The sequence below is a fragment of the Mustela nigripes genome, chromosome 1, assembly GCF_022355385.1.
Source record: "Mustela nigripes isolate SB6536 chromosome 1, MUSNIG.SB6536, whole genome shotgun sequence".
Classification (NCBI taxonomy): Eukaryota; Metazoa; Chordata; class Mammalia; order Carnivora; family Mustelidae; genus Mustela; species Mustela nigripes.
The window spans coordinates 130,090,495-130,111,549 of record NC_081557.1 but is presented as its reverse complement, the minus strand read 5'-3'; the positions used below and the strand labels follow the sequence as shown (position 1 = coordinate 130,111,549).

Here is a 21,055-nt window from a genome sequence, read left to right as displayed (position 1 = left end):
ATCAGATTTATATTCGAGATTTCCAAAGAAGATTTTGTTGGCGGGGGGGGTGGGGGGAAGTGTCTAAGAAAGTTCAAAGAACGTCGATGCGCTGATCTTGGAGCTTTAGCCTCAGCCTGTGAGTCTGTGGCCTGTTCCAAAGGGCGTCTTCAGGGCGTCTTTTCTCTTTGAGCTGCATTTACACGTGAAATAGGGAAGTGCGTCCTGGTTCAGAGAGACCTTCTCTGTAGCACAGTGGCAGGTGCTCCTGCCACTTCTTCCACGACGCAGGTGCAGCTGATGGCCCGCATTCGTTCCTGACAACCCTTCAGGGAACAAAACAAGGCCAGGCAGTGGCACCATGGCGCAGAAGCATGTCACAATTATTTTCTCCCGAGTTCTGGGTAGAAATAATCCATTCCAATCAAAAATTCCAATCTAGAGAAAGAATGACTACATAGTCTTCCAACTAAGGGAACAAGTGGTGAGGCAGGAGCCGTTGGAGCTGCCGGATCCAATGGGGATGGGGGTGTCCGAAAAGAATGCCCTTACAGGGGCGCCTGGGTGGCTCAGTGGGTTGAGCCGCTGCCTTCGGCTCAGGTCATGATCTCAGGGTCCTGGGACCGAGTCCCGCATCTGGCTCTCTGCTCAGCAGGGAGCCTGCTTCCTCCTCTCTCTCTGCCTGCCTCTCTGCCTACTTGTGCTCTCTCTCTGTCAAATAAATAAATAAAATCTTTAAAAAAAAAAAAAAAAAAGAATGCCCTTACAGTTGTAACTGGAGACCTGGCATTTCCTTCTGGCCATGAACCTGGGCACCTAGAGAAACAAAGTTTAGGCTCTCAAATAACAGCAGACAGTTTCTGCTATTGAGATGAAGACTGTAATTAAGCTTGAATAGATTTAGGGCCCTCCTTTTTTCACATTTCCTATGCATAGCCCCACATTTCCAGAAGTTTTCACTATAGGCATGTTCTTAAGTCTTGGGGGACTAAGAGATCTTCTCACTCTCAGGTCTCACCTTGCATGTCTCCACCACTAGCAAGTCTTTCCAGAAGGACTTGACTTTTGGCCCCACCAGCCTATAAACTCTATGAAAGCAAGGTCTGTTATTTTGTTCGCTGCTAGATTCCCCATGCTTTTGTTGACCAGGAAAGAACTCACTGAATATTGTTTAAAAACAACTGAGGGTTTTGAAGGGGAGGGGGGTGGGGGTTGGGTGAGCCTGGTGGTGGGTATTAAGGAGGGCACATATTGCATGGAGCACTGGATGTGGTTCATAAACAATGAATTTTGGAGCACTGAAAAAAGATAAAATTAAATTTTTAACACCCCCCCCACACACACACACACTAAAAGCATTTATTTGGGTGTTAGAACTGCAACTCAGCGGACAAACTCAGGTTTCTACCTAAATTGTGTTCCAAGGAAGACAAGAGGGGGCAGAGTTATAAAAGTGAAAAATTAGGAATGCAGTTTTCATTTAGATATTCTATGCCAAACAGGGAAATTAAGTTAACTGGGGGTCAGTTGGGTCGACCTGCAAATGAGGGACTAAAGCTTCTTAAACCAAACCGGCTCCTTTCAAAGCAAAGGCTATGGACGATCCAGTTGCCATGACCAGGACAAAGTTAAATCTAAGGGAAGGGCCTTTGTTCTGGCTGGCTTACAAGTTCAAGAAGTTCATCATTCCTCCAATGAATACTCCCGTATGGTCCTCCTCCTATGGCCTTCCAACCCTATTTTAGAAGAGACTCACTTCGCTAGGCTTGCTTGCTCCCTGTTAAAATCTTAACACTTTACCCAAAGCATGTCACATAAAAGGTCTTAATAATATCTGAGTGAATTAATGGACAAATACATAAAGGAAAGGGAAAGAGGGTTGTCGTGCCAAAAATTGAAGCCCGGTTTTACCTATCATTTCCATGATGTTTAAACAACCATAATATGTTCCTGAGAGATAAACGGACATAATTATCTCTTAAAAGTTCCTTTTCTAAAGTTCTCATCCAAAAGCATATTAACTACGATTTCCCCAAAGGCCAGAGGATTTTCAAAGCAGGTTTCTTTTTTTATTATTTTTACAGGGAAATTTTAATCCATCAAGGTAGTTCTTGTCATCAATTAATAACACCCTATGCTCTTTGTTTAAGGACAGGGTGATAAAGGCAGGTTATTTTGAGACTAAGAAAAGTGAGGAAATATCTGGCTTGGACATTTTAGTCAATCTTATTGGCAGTAAAGGAGAGATATGAATTTAATGTCCATTTCCAGCCTTGAAGCTGTTAACCTTTTTATGGCTTAATCACAACAACATCAAAAAAAAAAAAAAAAAAAAAGATCTGAACTGCAAAAATTCATTGCATTTACTTCTCATCTCCCAATACCGATATACAGAAATACTCATCCATGCCACCCAGACTTCCTGGGAAACCAACTGCCCTTAAAAGTAATGCAAAGAGAGAGAGAGCAGTGAAGACTTACACACTTCAGAACCTGGAAAGCCAGTCTGCATTAGATAGAATGATGCTTCTGAGGACCAGGTTCCAGGGCAAGGTTCAGTTAGATGGAGTCAGCGTCCATGGATTAGCTCCACACCACGGTTTTCCTCAACACCATGGCAGAAGAGAGAGCCTCCCAGCCTGACGGCAAGTACCACCACAGTCCATACCCCTAAGGAAACCTGTTTCCAAGCACAAAGCACTAAACAACCTCAGAGAGCCCGAGGCTTCTCTCTGTCTGTCAGGGACAGGTCACCATGCAAGTCCCATCATCACAACTTCCTCCATTTTATCGGTGTTAAGCACTGGCACCTGACAGGCTGTGCGTGGGAAAGGAGGAATCGCATATGGTGCCAAAGCTGGACCGCCTGTTTATGTCAACCAGAATCCTCTTACCTTAGCCCCAAAGAGTTACAAACATGGATTATTTTATTCTAAGCGGTACCTCCAAATTTGGTCAGCTGTGTCTGGGAAGCCGGACAGACAGATGTAGATAAATAATTAAGGGAGATGAGAAACAGTGTGACATAATGAAAAATCAATGGGTTTGAAAACCAGATCAAGCAAGACTCATTCCGCTCCTAAGCAGTTCTAAGAACTTGGACAAGTTGCTTAACCTCCTTGCATCTCACTTCCTTTATCTTCAAAACATGGGTTGAATGGTTTGTGCATTCTCCCTCCAGTTCCTAAATCCTAGAATTCTACAGAGCCCCTCATATCTCTACTGAAAAATCAACCAGGTAAGTAGTCGTGGAACATCACGTGCTTCAGGCTGGATCCGGTTCGAGCCCTGACCCCTTACCCTCGATCACCTACCACATTAGCAATGACTAATCAAAATGTTATTGATCAACAACAGTGAACAAGTAGTCAACAAGGCCACGGAAACACCTGGATTTTCCCACAATAGTGAAATAATAAACTGGTACAATCTCCAAAAGGCAATTTTGCTTCTATACCAAAAGTCCTCTTCAAAGCCAGGAACTATGACCCACTTCATTATAGAAATATTTATTAGTCATTTGAAAAATGGATGTAAACAGTAGGTCCACCTGCAGACAAATTACACAAACAATTAAACTGCATTCATGGTAATGGTGATTTAGAATATTTAATGACATAGGCAAACACAAAATGTTAAACAAGGGCAGCAGGATATAAAATTATATACATGGCATGACCAATAATTGTATATAATGTATGAATATGCTCTATATTACCAGGCATATATATAAACTATTTATAAATAACACTAAGAGAACAGATGACATGTGAACAACAGGGAGTATTTTATTTTCTTCTTTGATGTTTCCATATTCCAAAATCTCTATTTTCACATGTAATAACGTCATAGTCCAAGGAATTTTTAGTCTATGTACAGCATTGTAGGACACAAAACAATGAGGACTCCAGAAATTACTAACTCAGTCTTCCTGTTACCCTATTACACACTTTAGGAAGTGTAATAGGGTAATAGAGACATCCCTAGAGGCTGGCAGGGCAGGGGGAGGGATTCACCAGTAGAATTTAGGTTTACAGAATAGTGCTTAAGAGCACTGACTCTAGAGCTAGATTTTGCCAAGAATCAAATCCTAGCCCTGCCATTTATCAACCATGTGAGTTTAGGCACGTCAGTCCAACTCTCAGACTCAGTCTTCTCCTCTATAAAATAGGACTGCTCTCAGTTCCTTCCTCACAGAGGAAGGAGAGAAGTAAACAAATTCAGTTAGGAGTTTTAGGGCGGTGTCTGACACACAGTAAGCATACGTCAGTACTGAGACAATGATTAGAAGGGCATTTTAGACTACATATGCATAATACCTTAATAGCTCACCCTTTTGCTGAATTCTTACTTGGTGAGAGAGACATATACAACTCACACCTCACACTTCTGTGAAGGAAGGACTATCATTATGCCCAATCTATATAGGAAACCTAAAAGATGAACTGCCCAAGGTAAGCGGCTGAACCAGCATCTGATCCCATGCTAATGTGACCCCAGAACACACGCTCTTAACCACGACACCATGACAGAGCCGCAAATAAGTTCGCCCTGAGCAGCCGGTGGACCTTTGAAGAGTCCAGGAACTATAGCTGACAGGATGCACAGAACTGGAGAATGAAAACCAGACGAGTGAGTTAAAGCCCTAATTCATTAAGCAATTGGGAGCTAATAAAGATTTCTAAGCAAAGCAGTTAGTTACAGGACAAAAGAGTAACGTAAGGAAATTAGTCTGGTAGATAAACATGGGATATGTTGGAATGGGGTTTTTGACGGAGAGAGATTATAGACAAAGCAGCTGGTGTGGTGATGAGGGACTGACTGGGCTAGGTGAGAAGATAAGGAGAAAACAGCAGGGCAACTTAAAAAAAACTGCTTTGAAGGAAAAATTATGAGAACTTAGAAACACTACATGCTGGGAGCAAAACAAAAACAAAAAACAGGGACAAACAAGCCACATCCCACAACCCAAAGAGGGCCGGACTAGAAACGCTTCCTTTTATTTTGATTTCTGTAAATTTGGTGAATATTTAGTGGCATTCCTTATTTGTAAAACATCTTTTTAAAAAGCTGGCCAGCAATAGCACAAAGCAAAGCATCACGCAACACTGTGGTCTGTAGGAGCAACGTGGAGTGAGGGAAAAGGTATGCTGCCCTAAGCGACAAAGGTGATTAGCAAGGAATCATAGGACATGAGCATCTCCTGTGTAAAGGAAGCTGCAATTTACAAAATCAAGATAAAGCATCCACTAATGGCTAATGCTGACAAAGGGCCCAGGTCTGATAACATCTCCCAGGACAAAGACAAGCTGATTTACTCCTTGTTTTAAAGAGGCAGCCAGAGCTTGCCAACAAAAATATTTGATTGATCTAATTAGCTTACTGAACTGAGGAAAACAGTGCCAAAAATCATGTGTACTCACAGACTGGCCCTTTCAGGACAAAGCAGTGTCGCATAAAAGCCTATCCTTCAACTTAAACGTTCACGCTCATTAAAAGGGACTGAAACCCAGCAGTACTCAGCAGGCAGGAGCTTAATGAATATTACTGGAGAGTGATGACACAGACAGGAGTCTTAAAAGAATGAGCTCTCACGGTGGAAAAGAGGAAGATACATCAAGGACTGCCAAAATGTATGCGTGGCGGTTAAAGTGCAACTCCCAGCCCAGGCCAGGCAATCTGACTTCAGTCCACCTGCATTAACATTCCCACTCTCGACTTCAATGGTTTATTAACCTAATGATAATGTCTGTCTTCACTCGAGGTGATTAGCAAATAGAAGCGATGTCTGTTGAGTCCCGCAAAGTCATTCACTCATTCAACAAATGTTCTCGGGCACTTAGCATGTGCAGGTAATAAATGACTGTCTCTATCTAGTTTTGTTGCTAAAGCCAGAGAGGGTCTAAAATCCAGTTCGGTGTGCTTAAAAAAAAAAAAACCTTCATGAAGAGAGATGAACAACCCACAGAAAAGGAAAGTGACAACACTAGCTTCTCCTAATAGTGTGCAGACAACAAGGGATGGCAGACTTTCGAGTTACAATTAGAGGGTACATATATATTTCCAAAAAGCACATTTTCTTCTTCAGGAAATGTATTATTCAACTGTGTCTCTCCCTTGGACTCTGGCTCAAGTCGGTACAAGGAAAATTTTAAGTAGTTGTTTATCCAAGTTGTCTTGCCTGTTCTACCTTCAACACCTCTGCTTAGAAGGACCCTTGGTCCAGGAAGCTGTAAGCAGCTCACACTCGTGGAGCCCTGGGTCGGCTGGGTGTGACCTGAGGAGCTGCGCAGGCTGCCTGACTTGGGAACACAGGACACCCTCCGAGGACATAATGGGAACAGAACAGACTCAGCCATATAAGCTGATTATTACTATTTTTTATTTTTTAAACTTACTTTTACCTCTAAGACCTTCTATAAAAACAACTTATCAGTTCACGTCTGAAGTAAGGATAATTTATTACACCCAATTTTACTGCTTCGAGTCTCTTTTGAATACCCTTGAACTTGAAAAATGAGTCACTTTGTATCATCTTATATTGAATGATGAAAGTCATTTATGTGAGAAATTTTTCACAGGAACAGAAAACAAAATGTTGATTTTACCAATTGAGAATTACTGATATTTAAGTATCCAAAAAACTAAAACTAAATAGAGCTATAGTTAAAAAAATAATAATAAACACATCAAACTTCAGTTTTCAGTAAGAATTGTTTTGAAAGGTATTTTTACAGATACTGTAGCTTTTAGAATGATGTTTTCTCTGAAAAGAAAACCTGCCCCTCACCCGGTTGAAGACCAGTCTTAGTCAACTACTCAATTTTGTTAGCATATAGCCCTATAGGAAGGAACAACTGTAAATACTCTATTGCAATTAAGATGATAACTGGTAGATTAACAGAAAATGTCATTCAAGGCAGAGAATCATTAAAAATGACATATATACACATCTTAAACACCTTCTTTTATCAAGAACCATAAAAAAGAAATTTGCTTGCCAATATTTTCACATTGCAAGCTATTTTCTTCAAGTACAAGCGTACTAACTGAAGTTCAAAGTTACCTTCCTTGCATGAACCTCATAAGGTATAGGCTCATAATGTACAATATAACATTTCCAGTGTGGCTACTCAAAGTTGAGAAACATCTCAGTGTGAATTAAAGTGTAAAATCTTTTCATCTTTTAAACATCTTCCCAATCTGTTAGAGTTATCTCTTCCCCGTCTGATTCGACAGCAATGTCATAACGGCAACTTGCCCATATTTAGTCTTTACAAAGACTTCAACTTCATAAAAACAGCTCTGTTTTCACACACATATTTTATCAGTTTGTATGTTGTCTGATGAAGTTACCTAATTGCTGTAACAATGCACACAGCTCAGCCAGGGGAGAAGCCTGAGAACACCCAGCAAGTCGTCAACCAGACAGAACACTCCGCAGGAGGTGGGCAGCGTGGTTTCGAGAGAGAAGAGAGAGAACCGAAGGTCCAGGGAACCACTGAAAAAGGTTAAGAGAACTCCCGTTACATGACAAGAAAGAAGCCAGTTGTGTTTTCAAGAGCTAGTCTCTAGCTTAAAAGGGTATCTCCAGGCAAAGTTATGTCCTGTTTAGAGAACATGTCAGTTAACGTCTCTCGGGGAGGGAACTTCTGTGTCTTTCTCAGCAGCCCTTGGGGGAGAAGTGCTAGAGAGTGGTTCTTTTTGAGAAAGGAAGCATGTACAGCTATCTGTATAGCCCAAGGTGGTCCCAGAGTGTAGTTTCCAGTGGCTACTCTGGACAGTAATCCCTAGCAGACAAGCTGGTGGGAAAACTGCCGGCTGGTGAGAAAAACCTGACACACAGATTGCAAACAGAGTCTCCCACACCACAGTTTCCCCTCACCAAACACGCACACGCTCAAAAGATGCTGCTCCGTACCCACACAAGAGTATTACAACTGGCAGTCAGAATACTAAATCTAGCTCCCTGCCTTACTCTTTTATTACTATTATTTTCATTTGGAGATCTGAAGGTACGATATTCATGATCCAGTCTGCCACAGACTCTACCCTTCCCTATGGTCTCACACCTGTCTCGGCCCAGTGGGAAGGCCACTGAAGCAGCTGGGTATCATACACACACTTTGGTTTGTCTCTTGGTAACACCAGGAATGCTTTTAGAGAGAAGGTATTGCCTTGGCAGCAGCACTCAACCCCACCACTCAAGAAAGACCAGAGCATTCACTTACTGCGGACAAACAGAAACGACTGAGAAATGGCTCAGAAACTTGAGCCTTCAGGAGAACCATGGGAGAACCTTGTAAAAATGCAGATTCCCTGGAGCCCTAATCCTTCAGCTTCTGATGCAGTAGGTCTAGGAGTGGAGATCCAGGAATCTGCATTGTTTTTAAAGATTTTATTTATTTATTTGACAGAGAGAGATCACAAGTAGGCAGAGAGGCAGGCAGAGAGAGAGAGAGGAGAAAGCAGGCTCCCTGCTGAGCAGAGAGCCTGATTCGGGACTCGATCCCAGGACCCTGAGATCATGACCCGAGCCCAAGGCAGCAGCTTAACCCACTGAGCCACCCAGGTGCCCAGGAATCTGCATTTTAATAAGCATCCGAGTTACATACTTTTTTACATTGGTACAAGAGACATAATAATAAAAGTATGAACAATGAGCACTGTATGTGCTCCCCAGGCCATGCTCCAAGCCCTTTACCCGTAATGACTTGATCCTTGGAGTACCCGCATGAGGTAAATATGCTTATTATCCCCACATTACGAATGAGGAAGCTGAAGAAGAGAGATTAAGAAGCACGCCTCTGCTGACTCAGCTAGTGAGGGGAAGAGCAGGAATGAAAAACTAGGCCATTTTGCTCAAGGGCACACAGTCAACTGCCCGCCTATACCACATACTACCACCTTGGCCTAAGGGAAGCCATCACACATAAAATACAAACCCCTAAAGGTTTGCAGCTTCTGACTCAGCAAAAACCCCTTTTTGGGTTGCGGGGGAGCCCACTAGTCCCAGGGATGCCCATTTCCACATTCGTCACCATTCTTCACGTAAAAATAAAGAGTTTCTTTTGCTTGTTACAATTCAAGAAGCTGTAGAGCTGGCAAAAGAGACTGTGAATAGGATAAATGATCAGACTCAGGGGCCCCCATTCTGAAGCAGGAGTGTAACATCTTGTGAAAGCTCCTGACAGCATGAAATAAAAGGGAGTCCTTATATCCTCCCAACTGAAGATGTGAGAAAGGGGAAGAAAATAGCCCACTTATTAAAAAAGCTAAAAATATTCCAACCCGATTCCTACACAGTTACCCCAAGCTGAAAAATCATGATCAATCTTAGAGGGTCTCTGAGGAACGAATCAAAAGGCCATGCTGGCTAGACAGAGAGTTCTGAGACTAAACACCATGAACATGATCCATAAAAGGAAAAATTGATAAATTGAACCTCATCAAAATTTTTAAAACTTCTTACTCTCTAAAAGCATATGTGAAGAAGATGAAAAGACAAAATAAAGACTGGCAAAAAAAAAAAAAAATCTGCAAATGACACATCTGACAAAGTGTCTAGAATACTCAAAAACTCTCAAAACGCAACAGCAAAAATAAATAATCCAATTAGAAAATGGGCAAAAGCTGTGTATGGACATTTACCACAATGACATCTATCAATGACCACAATATACATCTATCAAAATAAGCTAAAAATTTTTTTAAAGAGTGACAAATTCCAAATGTTGGTGAGGAGGCAAAGAAACTGCATCACTCACACACCTCTGGTGGGAAGTGAACCAGTACGACCACCGTTTTGGTAACATGTAACGGCCATACAACCCAGCAACCGACCTCCTGCATATTTATTACAAACAATGAAACTTAACTTCGCACCAAACCCTACGCCAGAGGCTCACAGCAGCTTTCTTTGTAACAATCAAAAACTAGAATCAGCCCAGATGTCCAACAGGTAAACAGTTAAACAAATCAAACCACATCCATACCATGAAATATGACTCATCAGTAAAAAGTAACTATTGCTAACAGCTACGGCTTGAGGAAATTCCAGGGAATTGTGCTGAACGAAAAAGGATGCATACTACACAACTCCATTTATAGAACATTTTTGAAATGACAAAAATAAATGGAGGACGGATTAGTGGTTGCCAGGGGTTAGGGACGGGAAGAGAAGGGCTGGGAAGGCAGGAGGGAAGTGGCATGATTGCAAAAAGGGAACTGCCAGGGCGCCTGGGTGGCTCAGTGGGTTAAAGCCTCCACCTTCGGCTCAGGTCCTGATTCCAGGGTCCTGGGACCGAGCCCCTAATCAGGCTCTCTGCTCAGCAGGGAGCCTGCTTCCTCCTCTCTCTCTGCCTGCCTCTCTGCCTACTCTCTCTCTCTGTCAAATAAATAAAATCTTTTAAAAAGAAAAACAAGGCAAGGGAGAGGGATTGCGATGTCAGAACCCTTCAGTATCTTGCCTGTGGTGGGGGCACACAAAACCTACATGGATGGTAAACTTGTCCAGAACTTCAGGTAATACAGGCACTCACAAAAATGAGAACAAATAAAACTGGGGAAGGTCTGTGGATGGTATCAATGTCAATATCCTGGTTTTAATATTATACTCTAGTTTTGCAATCTATTTCCATGAGGGAAACACGGCAAAGAGTACAAGGAGTTTCCCTGCATTATTTCTTAGAGCAGCCTGTGATTTTACAATTATCTCAAAAAAAAAAAAAAAAAAAAAAAGTCCATGATCCCAAGTGTGTAGGTGAAATCAAGCACTGCGTCCTTTCACTGGGAAGGTAAAATGGCACACCCTTTCCGGAGGTCATTTGTCAATGCTATCAAAAGTGAGAAACACACCCTTTGATCCAATGATTCAATCATTAGGTGATTAATGATAATGAATAATTTATGACATATCAAACATTTAGTTACAAGGGCATTTATTTCAACAGCGCTTTCTTAAAGACTAGAAACAACTAAATGCGGTACGTCCAAACAATGAGGTTCCAGCTGGTCATCAAAATAACCTTTGGGAGTAAAACCAGTGACCTGGAAAGACAGTTCAAACATAGGTAGTTCCATTAATAGTCATTCAATTCCTGCTAAGTGCCAGGCTCTGCTGTTTTATCCTGAACTCTGACCATGTCCCACAAAGCGCAGTCCCCATGCTCATTAAGCTGTATGGTCTGGTGGACTGGTGGCTGTTTGTTCCAGGTAAGAAGACACTACACATACATCTCTTTGTGTGATTACACACAAAATGCATGTGCATACGCATGTGTACAAATATGCTCATACAATTTAAATTCAGGAAGGACACAACCCAAAATGTAAATAAATAGTGGTTATTTCTGGAAAGTGGGGTTGTGTGTGTGTTTAATTTTGTTTTGTTTATCTGTGTATTCTAAATTTCTACAATTAACAAGTTTCACTGGTATTAATTTTAACTATTGAAGGAAAAAAGGCTCGTCCCCAGAGAGGGTTTCTGTCTTTGTTTTCGCTTTTTAGTTTCTTTTGATTTCTACTGGGATGCAATCAGAGTGAAATTTTTTTAAATCTTGTTCCAAAGAACTCAAAGACCTCCTCATTTGTCATTGTGAATAAAGGCAAGCTAACCCAACTGGATTACACCTCAGGATAAGAATTACACACATCCAAAACAATTACACAAATTCACAAACTCACATTTGTGAGCCATTCCTAGCCCGTGGATTGAGCTGGGGTTTCTATTTCAGGCAGTTTGTATTATTTGCTTTTGCTAATTTCTTTTCATCAAAAAAAAAAAAAAAAAAAAAAAAAAAAGGCAGATTAGAGAAAAAAATTTAATGCAGATATGAAAAACAACCACAACTAATATCATTCACCCAGACAAAAAAGAACTATGTTAAACTCCAGATATACTACTTTAAACCCACATCTACGTGTAAATATTTGCCAGTTCATGTGATTACCCTAAGATGGGCTTGCATTGCACATACTGATTTTAAAGCTGTGTAAATTTTTTTGGTTAACAATACATTCTATTCTAATGACATATTTTAACATTAAATATGTATATTTAACCAATCTACTAATGGCTGGGGATCTACAGTCATAAACAGTGGACAATAAATATTTTTTACTAAACATTTGAGCCCATCCTCAGTTTCATGAAAAGCCCAGGAGTAGAAATGTAAGGGTACACACACATCTGAAAGCTTTTGATATAAGTGGGTGCCCAGAGAACTGTACTGGTCTACACTCCAAACACCTAGTGTGGGAATGAAAGTGATTCAGTTTCTATGTTCTCACTAATGCTGCTGACCAACAATAAAGATTAACTTGTTCTTAGATTCTCTAGAATTTCACTTTTGGGGAGAAAAAAATCTTTTTTTTTTTTTTTTTAAGATTTTATTTATTTATTTGACAGACAGAGATCACAAGTAGGCAGAGAGAGAGAGGAGGAAACAGGCTCCCCGCTTAGCAGAGAGCCGGATGTGGAACTCGATCCCAGGACCCTGGGATCATGACCTGAGCCAAAGGCAGAGGCTTTAACCCACAGAGCCACCCAGGTGGCCCGAGAAAAAATCATTTTAATAGCAAATCAAAACAGAGGGCTTATTTGGCTGTCAGTTAAATTAGAAATTTTTAATTTGTCAATTTCACTTTAATTGCAGAAATTGGTCAGACCCTCTAAGGCAAACGAAAGATTATCTAGGCAGGCCTCTGTTCAGTCAACAATTTTTATTTTGATAATTATTGTAGATTCATATCTGACATCTCCAAATCTTTAGCTACGGAGATCAGCCTTTCCACCAAAAACTTCCAGGCTAAGACGGGGTGGCCCTCTCCTAGTAACTGCCTCCTAGGCAATGTGGGAATAAATGAGATGATGCACGTGCCACACACCTGCTGTCATGTGCTGTACAACAGCCCAGTGCTCGACACATAGTAAAAAGTCCAAAAATGTTATTTACTACAGGTTTGGGTTTTTTTTGTTTTTTGTTTTTAAGATTTTATTTGAGAGAGAGAGAGAGAGCGTGCACATACACAGAAGCAAAGAAAGAGAGAGAAGCAGACTCCCTAATGAACAGGGGTCTGACCTGGGGGCTTGATCCCAGGACCCCAGGATCATGACCTGAGCCAAAGGCAGACACTTAACCAACTGAGCCACACAGGCTCCCCCCATTTTAGGGTTCTGTCATAAGTAACATAACCTTAACTGACTTAAGGAGGACTGAAATACAAGGTATTTCAATCCTTTTTTATTTTTACAGATGAGGAAACTTGGGTTCACAAAGCTAGGCCTAGAACTCACAGCTTCTTGATGTCGGGCTAACACTTTTGCTCTAACGCTAGGTTTCCTCTGCACAGAGTGAAGGCTTAGAGACACCTTAATTCACACAATTACGCTTAATCAGAGCAATCTGCAATTTGAGATTTAAGCCTACATGCTCAAAATACACTTGGTTTATAGATATCTGCCTGGTTAAATAATAATTCTCCAAAGCAGATATTTTAAGTTGCAGCCTAAAAGCAAATGGGTTTATATCTACCCCAGAAGATGATGAAATGATTGATTATAAATCTCTCCTCTGATAGAGGGTTTCTGATTGCATCAGACAGAGGGCATGAAGACTAATTAAAAATGCTCATACATTCATCACCACTGATTGTGCATAATCCACTCCTGAAAGTATGAGTGCACTACCTTCGCCAAATGACAGTGGAAACAGATGAAATTTCCACTTACAAGTCCCAGAGGCTATCTCTCTCGATTTCAGGGTAAATGGGCTTTCCCTAATGACTTAAATCACAAACAGCACGACAGTTCAAAAACCCTAGACCAAATTTCACTATTCTATCTGAGCAGGGGCTGGCCAGGCCCCATCACATGGTATATGATCAATAAGTAATTACAGATGAATTGGTAAATGGGTCTATGGGCGTACTTTAGAGATTTTCAAAACTTACTTTTCTAGGTGCCTCCACAATTGGAAACCACAATGTGTGTTCCAGTGAGCTAAAGAAAATACATCCTGGAGTGCCTGGGTGGCTCAGTCTGTTAAGCGTCTGCCTAAACTCGGGTCATGATCCCAGGGTCCTGGAATCGAGCCCTGGGTCAGGAGGCCTGCTCCGTGGGGAGTCTGCTTCTCCATCTCCCTCTGCCTACCACTCCCCCTGCTTGTGCTCTTTCTCTATCCCTGTGTGTGTCAAATAAATAAATAAAATCTTTAAAATAAAGAAAGCAAGAAAACACATTCTATATGCCACTCAAAACAGCCCTTACACTAGTTCTCTCAGACACTCACTCCAGTGACTGGTTTGTACCGATCTCTCTTCACTCCTTTTGGGGCTACAATTATTATCTGGCAGTCAGCATGGCTGCAATCACCTGCAAAAACATCACTGAGGTAAAACACTGACACATGCTTTCTAACAAGGAGAGCGACAGATGGCCTTCACCTTGTCCTCTAAGAGAACCTCTACTCACACCACACACCACATGCCCCTGAGCTGAGAAAGAAAGGATGGGAGTAGGCTGATGGTCAATCTGTGCTCTCCTCCTCCTCCCCAGGAAATATCTGTCTCCCCCCCCCTCCCCACTTCACCCCTACCTCAGAAAGTCACCAGCACACGCCTCCCCTTTGACCTGATCCCAGAGTAAAAATACAGTGAGGGTGTGAAAGGAGGAGACTCTACCCATCAAGCCAGCTGAGAGGGCCCCAGGGCAGGAGCATTTACCAGCATTGCTGCTCCTGGAGGCCCCTGGGGCTCCTCCATGTGTCTGCCCTGGGAGCAACCAGGGGATGTGGAGAGGAACAGATTCTGTCTGGTTCCCGGAGCAGGCACCCCAAGAGGGCATGTTTGGAGTCCTGGCTTAAACCTCAAAATCCTGTTGAATGAAGAGATCTGTCATACTCCTACTAGCCTTTGAGTCCCCTGCTGTATAAAGGATCTGACAAATGAAAATGGATTCAAAATTGCATCACCTGCATTAATAGCAAGGAAAAGAGTTTCAAAATTAATGGTAATTCAACATAGCAACCCTAAGCCTATGGTGGAAGATGGAAAAAATGAGGAGTCTCTGAGCTTGAGAAGTCATCCTAGTTGAGCAATAACTGGACAAAATCAAGATAAGATATAAACCAAACAATAGCAAAATTGTTATGCAGCTGCTCACCACCACCTCGAAAAACAATCAAATAGCAACACTGAATTATGCCATGCCACACATCCACATACTCCATGTCCCTCCACATGAATTACTAGCAAGGGAAATTCATTTTCTGTTTTGTAACTTTCTTAGACATTCTTAATATGAACCTCCGTTGATTTTTTTTTTTTTTTTTTTTTAAATTCTTGCCCTCTTTACTTCATTTGGTTCTTTACATTTCCCTCACTGGATCATGGAGATTCACATTCTGACCCAGGCTCTGCCCCAATAGAGATCAATGTAGTTTACACACGTATCAACGATCCTCCATTTTCTCAATAAATCATTCAATAAATTCTATCCGCACCACAGGTTCAGTGCTAAGTACAGGAATACAAGACAGAATAAGTCAAGCATGGTACCTGTTTCTTAAGGAGCTCAGTCTATAAAAATCAGGGTTAGATATGAAATCAACAATGCTTAAGTTTTCAAGTTTTTTATTTCCGTGTTCTCCCTCTTCCTCCTGATTCTCAGGGCTCCAGCTTCACCTCTTTCACGTGCATTCTTAATCACCCCTGGCCCCTCGAAAACCGTCAGTGCCATATGAAAATGCTATGCTCTAGCATAAGGATTTAGCCAGATTGGCTCACAAGGCAAAAGAAAGGGGAAAAGACAGGAGAGAGAATCTATTTAAAAAAAAAAAAAAAAAAAAACAAGGTCTCAAAAAAAATGTACAGCAGCAGTGGTTCAGAGGAAAGCTGCATGTGAGTACAGGTTATGGGGGAAATGGGCAGGGGAGAAGAAGAGAGCATAACCATCTCCTCCTCCTCAAAAATTGGAACCTGATCCCCTGAAAGCCTGGTCACTGGGTCACTCAGTCCTAATTGCTTAATGAAAGTGTACAAATCAGCAGATATTATGCCTGAGTGTTCCAAATGTCCCTAATTATGACCAAGTAGATGAAGGCCTTAAAAAAAAAGAAAAAAAAAAATCACACTTCACCTTATTGAAAGGGTTGCTGGCATATCATTAATTAAAACACCTCAGTCCCAACCACATTAGAAACATGATAATTATCTTCATACGAAATTTGCTTTTTAACACTTGAAGAGCTTCAAACCCTAGTATGACAACAGATTATAAACAAAAAAGCCATGCATTAAGGCTCCTGTCCATTACTATGTTGCTGCAGCTCAAAGTTAAGAGCTCCCCCCTTTGGGAAGAATGAGCATTCACAGTCCTGAGAAGGAAATGCAACAATTACCACCATTATCATTGCAATATTAGCAGCACTTACCTTTTCTAGAGTCATTACCATGTGCAATGGACTGTACTAAGTATTTTGTCAGGTTTGTTTTGTTCTGTTTTGTTTTAACATGCTTCAAGCTCAGAGAGACTGAATAACTTGCAAAAGGTCACCCAACCAGGGCATGTCAGAGCAGGGAATTGAATCCCTAGCTGTCTGGCTCCAATATCTACAGTCGCTACAGAGCCACCAAAAAGGTGATGTCAAAGGAGGGGATGGGGGCAAGAAAGAGAGGGAGCTGGCAACTGCATCTGTATTTTCCCAAAGTACAGCTTCTAAGACAAAAAACCATTAGAAACACAGAAGTTAAAGCTGAATGACTACAGAAGCCAAAGAGAAATCCAAAGAATTCCCCAAACAGGTACCAGAAAACCTGCCTTCTCTCCCACAGCTGGTAAAATCTGAACCAAGAGAAAAAACGGTAAGGCTGTAGCAGGAGGGAACAGTGACTCATCAAGGAGCCGACCTGGGGCGCCTGGGTGGCTCAGTGGGTTAAAGCCTCTGCCTTCGGCTCAGGTCATGATCCCAGGGTCCTGGGATCGAGCCCCGCATCGGGCTCCCTGCTCAGCAGGGAATCTGCTTCCCTCTCTCTCTCTCTGCCTGCCTCTCTGCCTACTTGTGATCTCTGTCTGTCAAATAAATAAAAAAAAATCTTAAAAAAAAAAAAAAAAGAAGGAGCCGACCTGAGGCCAGGTTGGGAAAACAAAGGTTACTCAATGCAAACTGTACTATATGCCTCCTGTAATGCCAGCTGCCAGCCCTGGGCTGGGATGGTCTCTGGCATCCGAGTGCTGGAGAGGAATCACAAAGAGAACCTGTGAGGGCCGACTGAGCAGGACTGACAGGAGCTCCTCCAAGAACAGTCATCTCTACTGTTCCTCACCTCAGACCAAGATTCTCAGCTTGAGACCCTCCCTAACCCCACCCAAGCTCTGCCGTAATTGAAGGACCACAGTACTGATTTCAAAGCTCTGAGTTTTAACCATGTCTTCTCAATAACTGAAAACTCCCAAACTTTTTTAGAAGCTCTTTCCTTGAGGTAGAAAAAAACGAGAAGCTATCCTGGCTCTCAAGCACTAGGGAAAAGCTCACAGCCCCAGCCCCTCCCAGAACAAGAAGGAGCTGTCACTGTTTAAAGTTTCAGCATGGCCTTGCCTCGTCTTTGAATAACTCAAAAGTAAAAAAACATATCATGGCCTGGTAGAATAAAAGTGCGCATTCTTCAAATCCCAGCTCTGCCACCTACCACGTCTATAGCTTTAAGCAAAGTACCTAACCTCTTTTGGTCCAGCTTCCTCAGTGTCAAAACAGGGATAAAAAAGTCCACCATACTGGTGTCTTGTGGGCATTAAGCAAAAGCGTGTGTGTATTTCATCCTGTTGAGGTGCATACCCTGCCCACAATACCTTCCAAAGGAAACTGGTAATATTTCCACTCAATACTTGAGGGCAGCCTGAGGCAATGATTTCCCTACTAAAGGGCACACCACCACACACACACTCTCCCACACCACCAACAGCCTAGTCATATGGAACAGACACTGACATGACCAAGACTGGGAACCTGATCTAAAAGCAACTGATCCCTCCACTGGCCATCAACCAGTGATGTGCCTGAATCTCAGAGACAGATGATGGTTAGTTTAGCTCAACTTTTCAAATTCTCTCAGAGATTTCAATTAGGAAGTAAAGTCAGCCAGTAGCACGCAGAGAAGCAGACAGGCCCCAAGACAGACCAGCAACATGGAGAGTAGCTGGGTTAACAGGAAGGGCAGGTTCCCAGAATGACACCCCAAAACCCCTCAGCAGATGCCCCCAGAACTAGTGGGGGACCCAAGCAACCTTCTGATTTCAGCTTCCAGTTCTCAGCAAACCCCGCCCCTTCGCTTCCCAGAGCCTGGCTCTTTACTTTCCCAAGGTCCTAACGATAAGCTTCATGGGACCGGAAGCCACAGGAGCATGCGGGACCGGAAGCCACAGGAGCATGCGTCTATCTGTTCTTTGCAACCAGAGATAAGGCAAGTAAGCGGCCTACACCCGCCTCTGAAACAGGCACATGAGGGCAGAGACTCCTTCTCCACGCTGCTTTCTAGGACCTCACTGACCAGATGAGGAAGGAGCAAGAACATGACCCATCCAGCCAAGAAAAGCTCCAGGTGCCCTCTACAGACCCAAGCCACCAGACAGAACAACTCAGGGGAGGGGACAGCCCTGTTACGACAATAAGTATACGAGATCTTTAAGAAGTTCCATGAAGGTAATTACCCAGTAAAGCACAAAAGCCCTCAAATCTTGGCCACCATGGAAGCCGCCTTGGAGGGAGAGAAGAGAAAAATAAGACTCTAATGCTTCTGGAGACTGAAACAAAGATAAATGCTGCTGTTTTCTCTGGAAGTTTTCATTATGGAATGAGGAAGCAAAACAGACTATCCAAGCCCTCTCAAAACAAAAAACAAAACAACAAAAGAAAGCCTCAAAGCACAGCCTCCCCGTTCCCCCCTCCCAAATATGTAATTTAGAAAATGACAGTCAAAGTAAGTAGCCGCATCAATCACGCACAAGCCATTGCATGAAGCCCTTCCCTACACCCGCCTCCTCCCAGCCTGGCCTCCAATCCCGCGCCAGAATTTCGGGAGCACCTTTGGGGTCCCTTTCCATTTATCATTTATTTTATTATCCGGCTTGCAACCCAATTTGTTCCACTTCATGTTCCTGGTTTAAATATGTGAGTTCTATATTTCAACAGCACGGACCATGGCTTTCAGCAGACCCCCCCGATGTCCATTTCACAGCTACCTGCTTCTATGCACCTCTCAAATCTGCATAGAACACAGAAAACGTCTTTGCTGTATGTTTAAAAAGAGGCAGCGGACGAGCACTTCTGCATAAATCAAACCTGGGGAGGGAGTCGGGGGTGCCCTAACGAGCCGAAGCATAATTTATCTAGATTTACTTCTCAGTCAGACCACTACTCGGCTGAGCCCGAAAATTGTCACTCCTGTTAGCTTTTCCTTCGGCCACCAGAAGGACCAGGCCCAAAGCAGCTGCTGTTTTGACAAAGTATTGGCTTCTCACAGGGGTGGGAGTAAGCAAAACAATTCAGATCTGAAGCCACTGGCCTGGGTCCGTTCAGTATGCTATGAGCAGTGCCTGAGCTAACGACGCTTGGGCTTCTGTTTCGAGCTACATGGTTTCATTCTGTTCTCTTACTGTACAAGACTCAGCGCCTTCCCAGCACTGAGTGGCAAGAGCTCAAGGTGATAAGCAGTGAATCACAACGAACTTCATTGAGTGTTTTCTTGCAGCCTATAAATAAAATCAGAATCTCTGAAACCCGTAAACCTTCTGAGGTCTGAACATCTCAAGGTTATTCATTTCTAAACCACTCCGGGAAGGATATAAACAACAATCCAAAGAAGGCAGTCTGTCGTGAACAAAATTTCTTAATGCCCCAAAATTCACATTTTAATTGTCAAGACATGATGCTAAAGCACTGCAGACCTTTAACCTTCACGCCATGTTACCCCAAAAAACAAACACCTCACTTTCTGATACAGCTTAAAAAGTGCAGAGAGGTGAGCAGCAAAATGACCAGGTTCATGGAAAAGCTAAGGTTCTGCAATTATTCGTAGATGATGAAATCAATAAAAATGGACGAAATTTAACTCTTCGTTATGCCGCAGAGAGAATTCAAAATGTTTATTCAGCAGATGGCGAATAACTTTTCAGGAATCTGGGCAACTTTAAGTAGGGATTTTAATTTGTGGGTGGTATCTGAACAGGTTCTCTTCCCTCTGCCCCCCCCCCATACACTATAAGCATAATGAAGAGTTAAATTCAAGGGCAGGACTTGGGGACTCTTTTTGGCACCACAGGAGCCTGGTTGCCCTGCCTCCCTCCCTTGCTGAACTCCCAGCAAAACCAAATTCCCTCACCCCCAGGAATTTAAACCAGAATTGGAAAATGCAAAACGAGTTTCTCTAGTTGCTTCAATAACTGGAACATAAACTCGGGAGGCATAAAGCAGCCCCGGTGAGCTAGGTGGAATGAAAGCCAGTTTAGTCTGAGGAAAAGAAAAACAGGATAGAATGCTGAGCCAGCATTCCAGTTCCTGGTCTGAGCACAGCCTGAGCTGGAGTTCCTTGAGGTATCAGAACTCTTTCAATAAATTTCCCTTTTTACTTAATCAAGTAGTGGTTTCTCTTAATTTCAACCTAAAGGGCCAGGACTAGAATGGGGGGGGTAAGTAATACTAGAACGATTCCTCAGGAGGTGAAAAATAAAATAATCATCAAAATTCATCAGAAAATCTTTGATCAAAAGATATGGGAGCCAACATGCCATTTGAGAATTTGATTTCTTTTTTTAATCATGTATTTATTGTCGCGTCTTAGCTCAAAATCAAAGACCCTCAGTTTTCCATGTGTCAAATGGGTAGCACTTCTCTTCCAAGGTCATTTCTCGCACCCCTCCGTGATCCCAACCATACTGACTCACAGCAGCAAGTATCTCTTTCACCTTCCCTTGAATGTTAATTTGCTCACATTAAGCTTCTTCTCAGCTGCCTCTAGTGGCTTCCAGCTGCTCAACATTTCAAATTAAAACACCCAATGGTGCATCCAGCCACTGTCCTAA

General features: G+C 42.5%; 1 protein-coding gene across 3 annotated transcripts in view; it reads right to left on the bottom strand.

Annotated features, from left to right (window-relative positions):
• FHIP1A (FHF complex subunit HOOK interacting protein 1A) overlaps positions 1-21,055 on the bottom strand; it is a 228,014-nt gene that overhangs the window by 95,799 nt on the left and 111,160 nt on the right. For 2 of the 3 annotated variants that reach the window (XM_059373742.1, XM_059373760.1), the window contains exon 3: positions 7,336-7,480. The exons of the other annotated variant lie outside the window; for it this stretch is intronic. The gene's annotated coding sequence lies outside the window, so the exon portion shown is untranslated. The remainder of the gene's footprint in view (positions 1-7,335; positions 7,481-21,055) is intronic. 3 annotated transcript variants of the gene reach the window in all.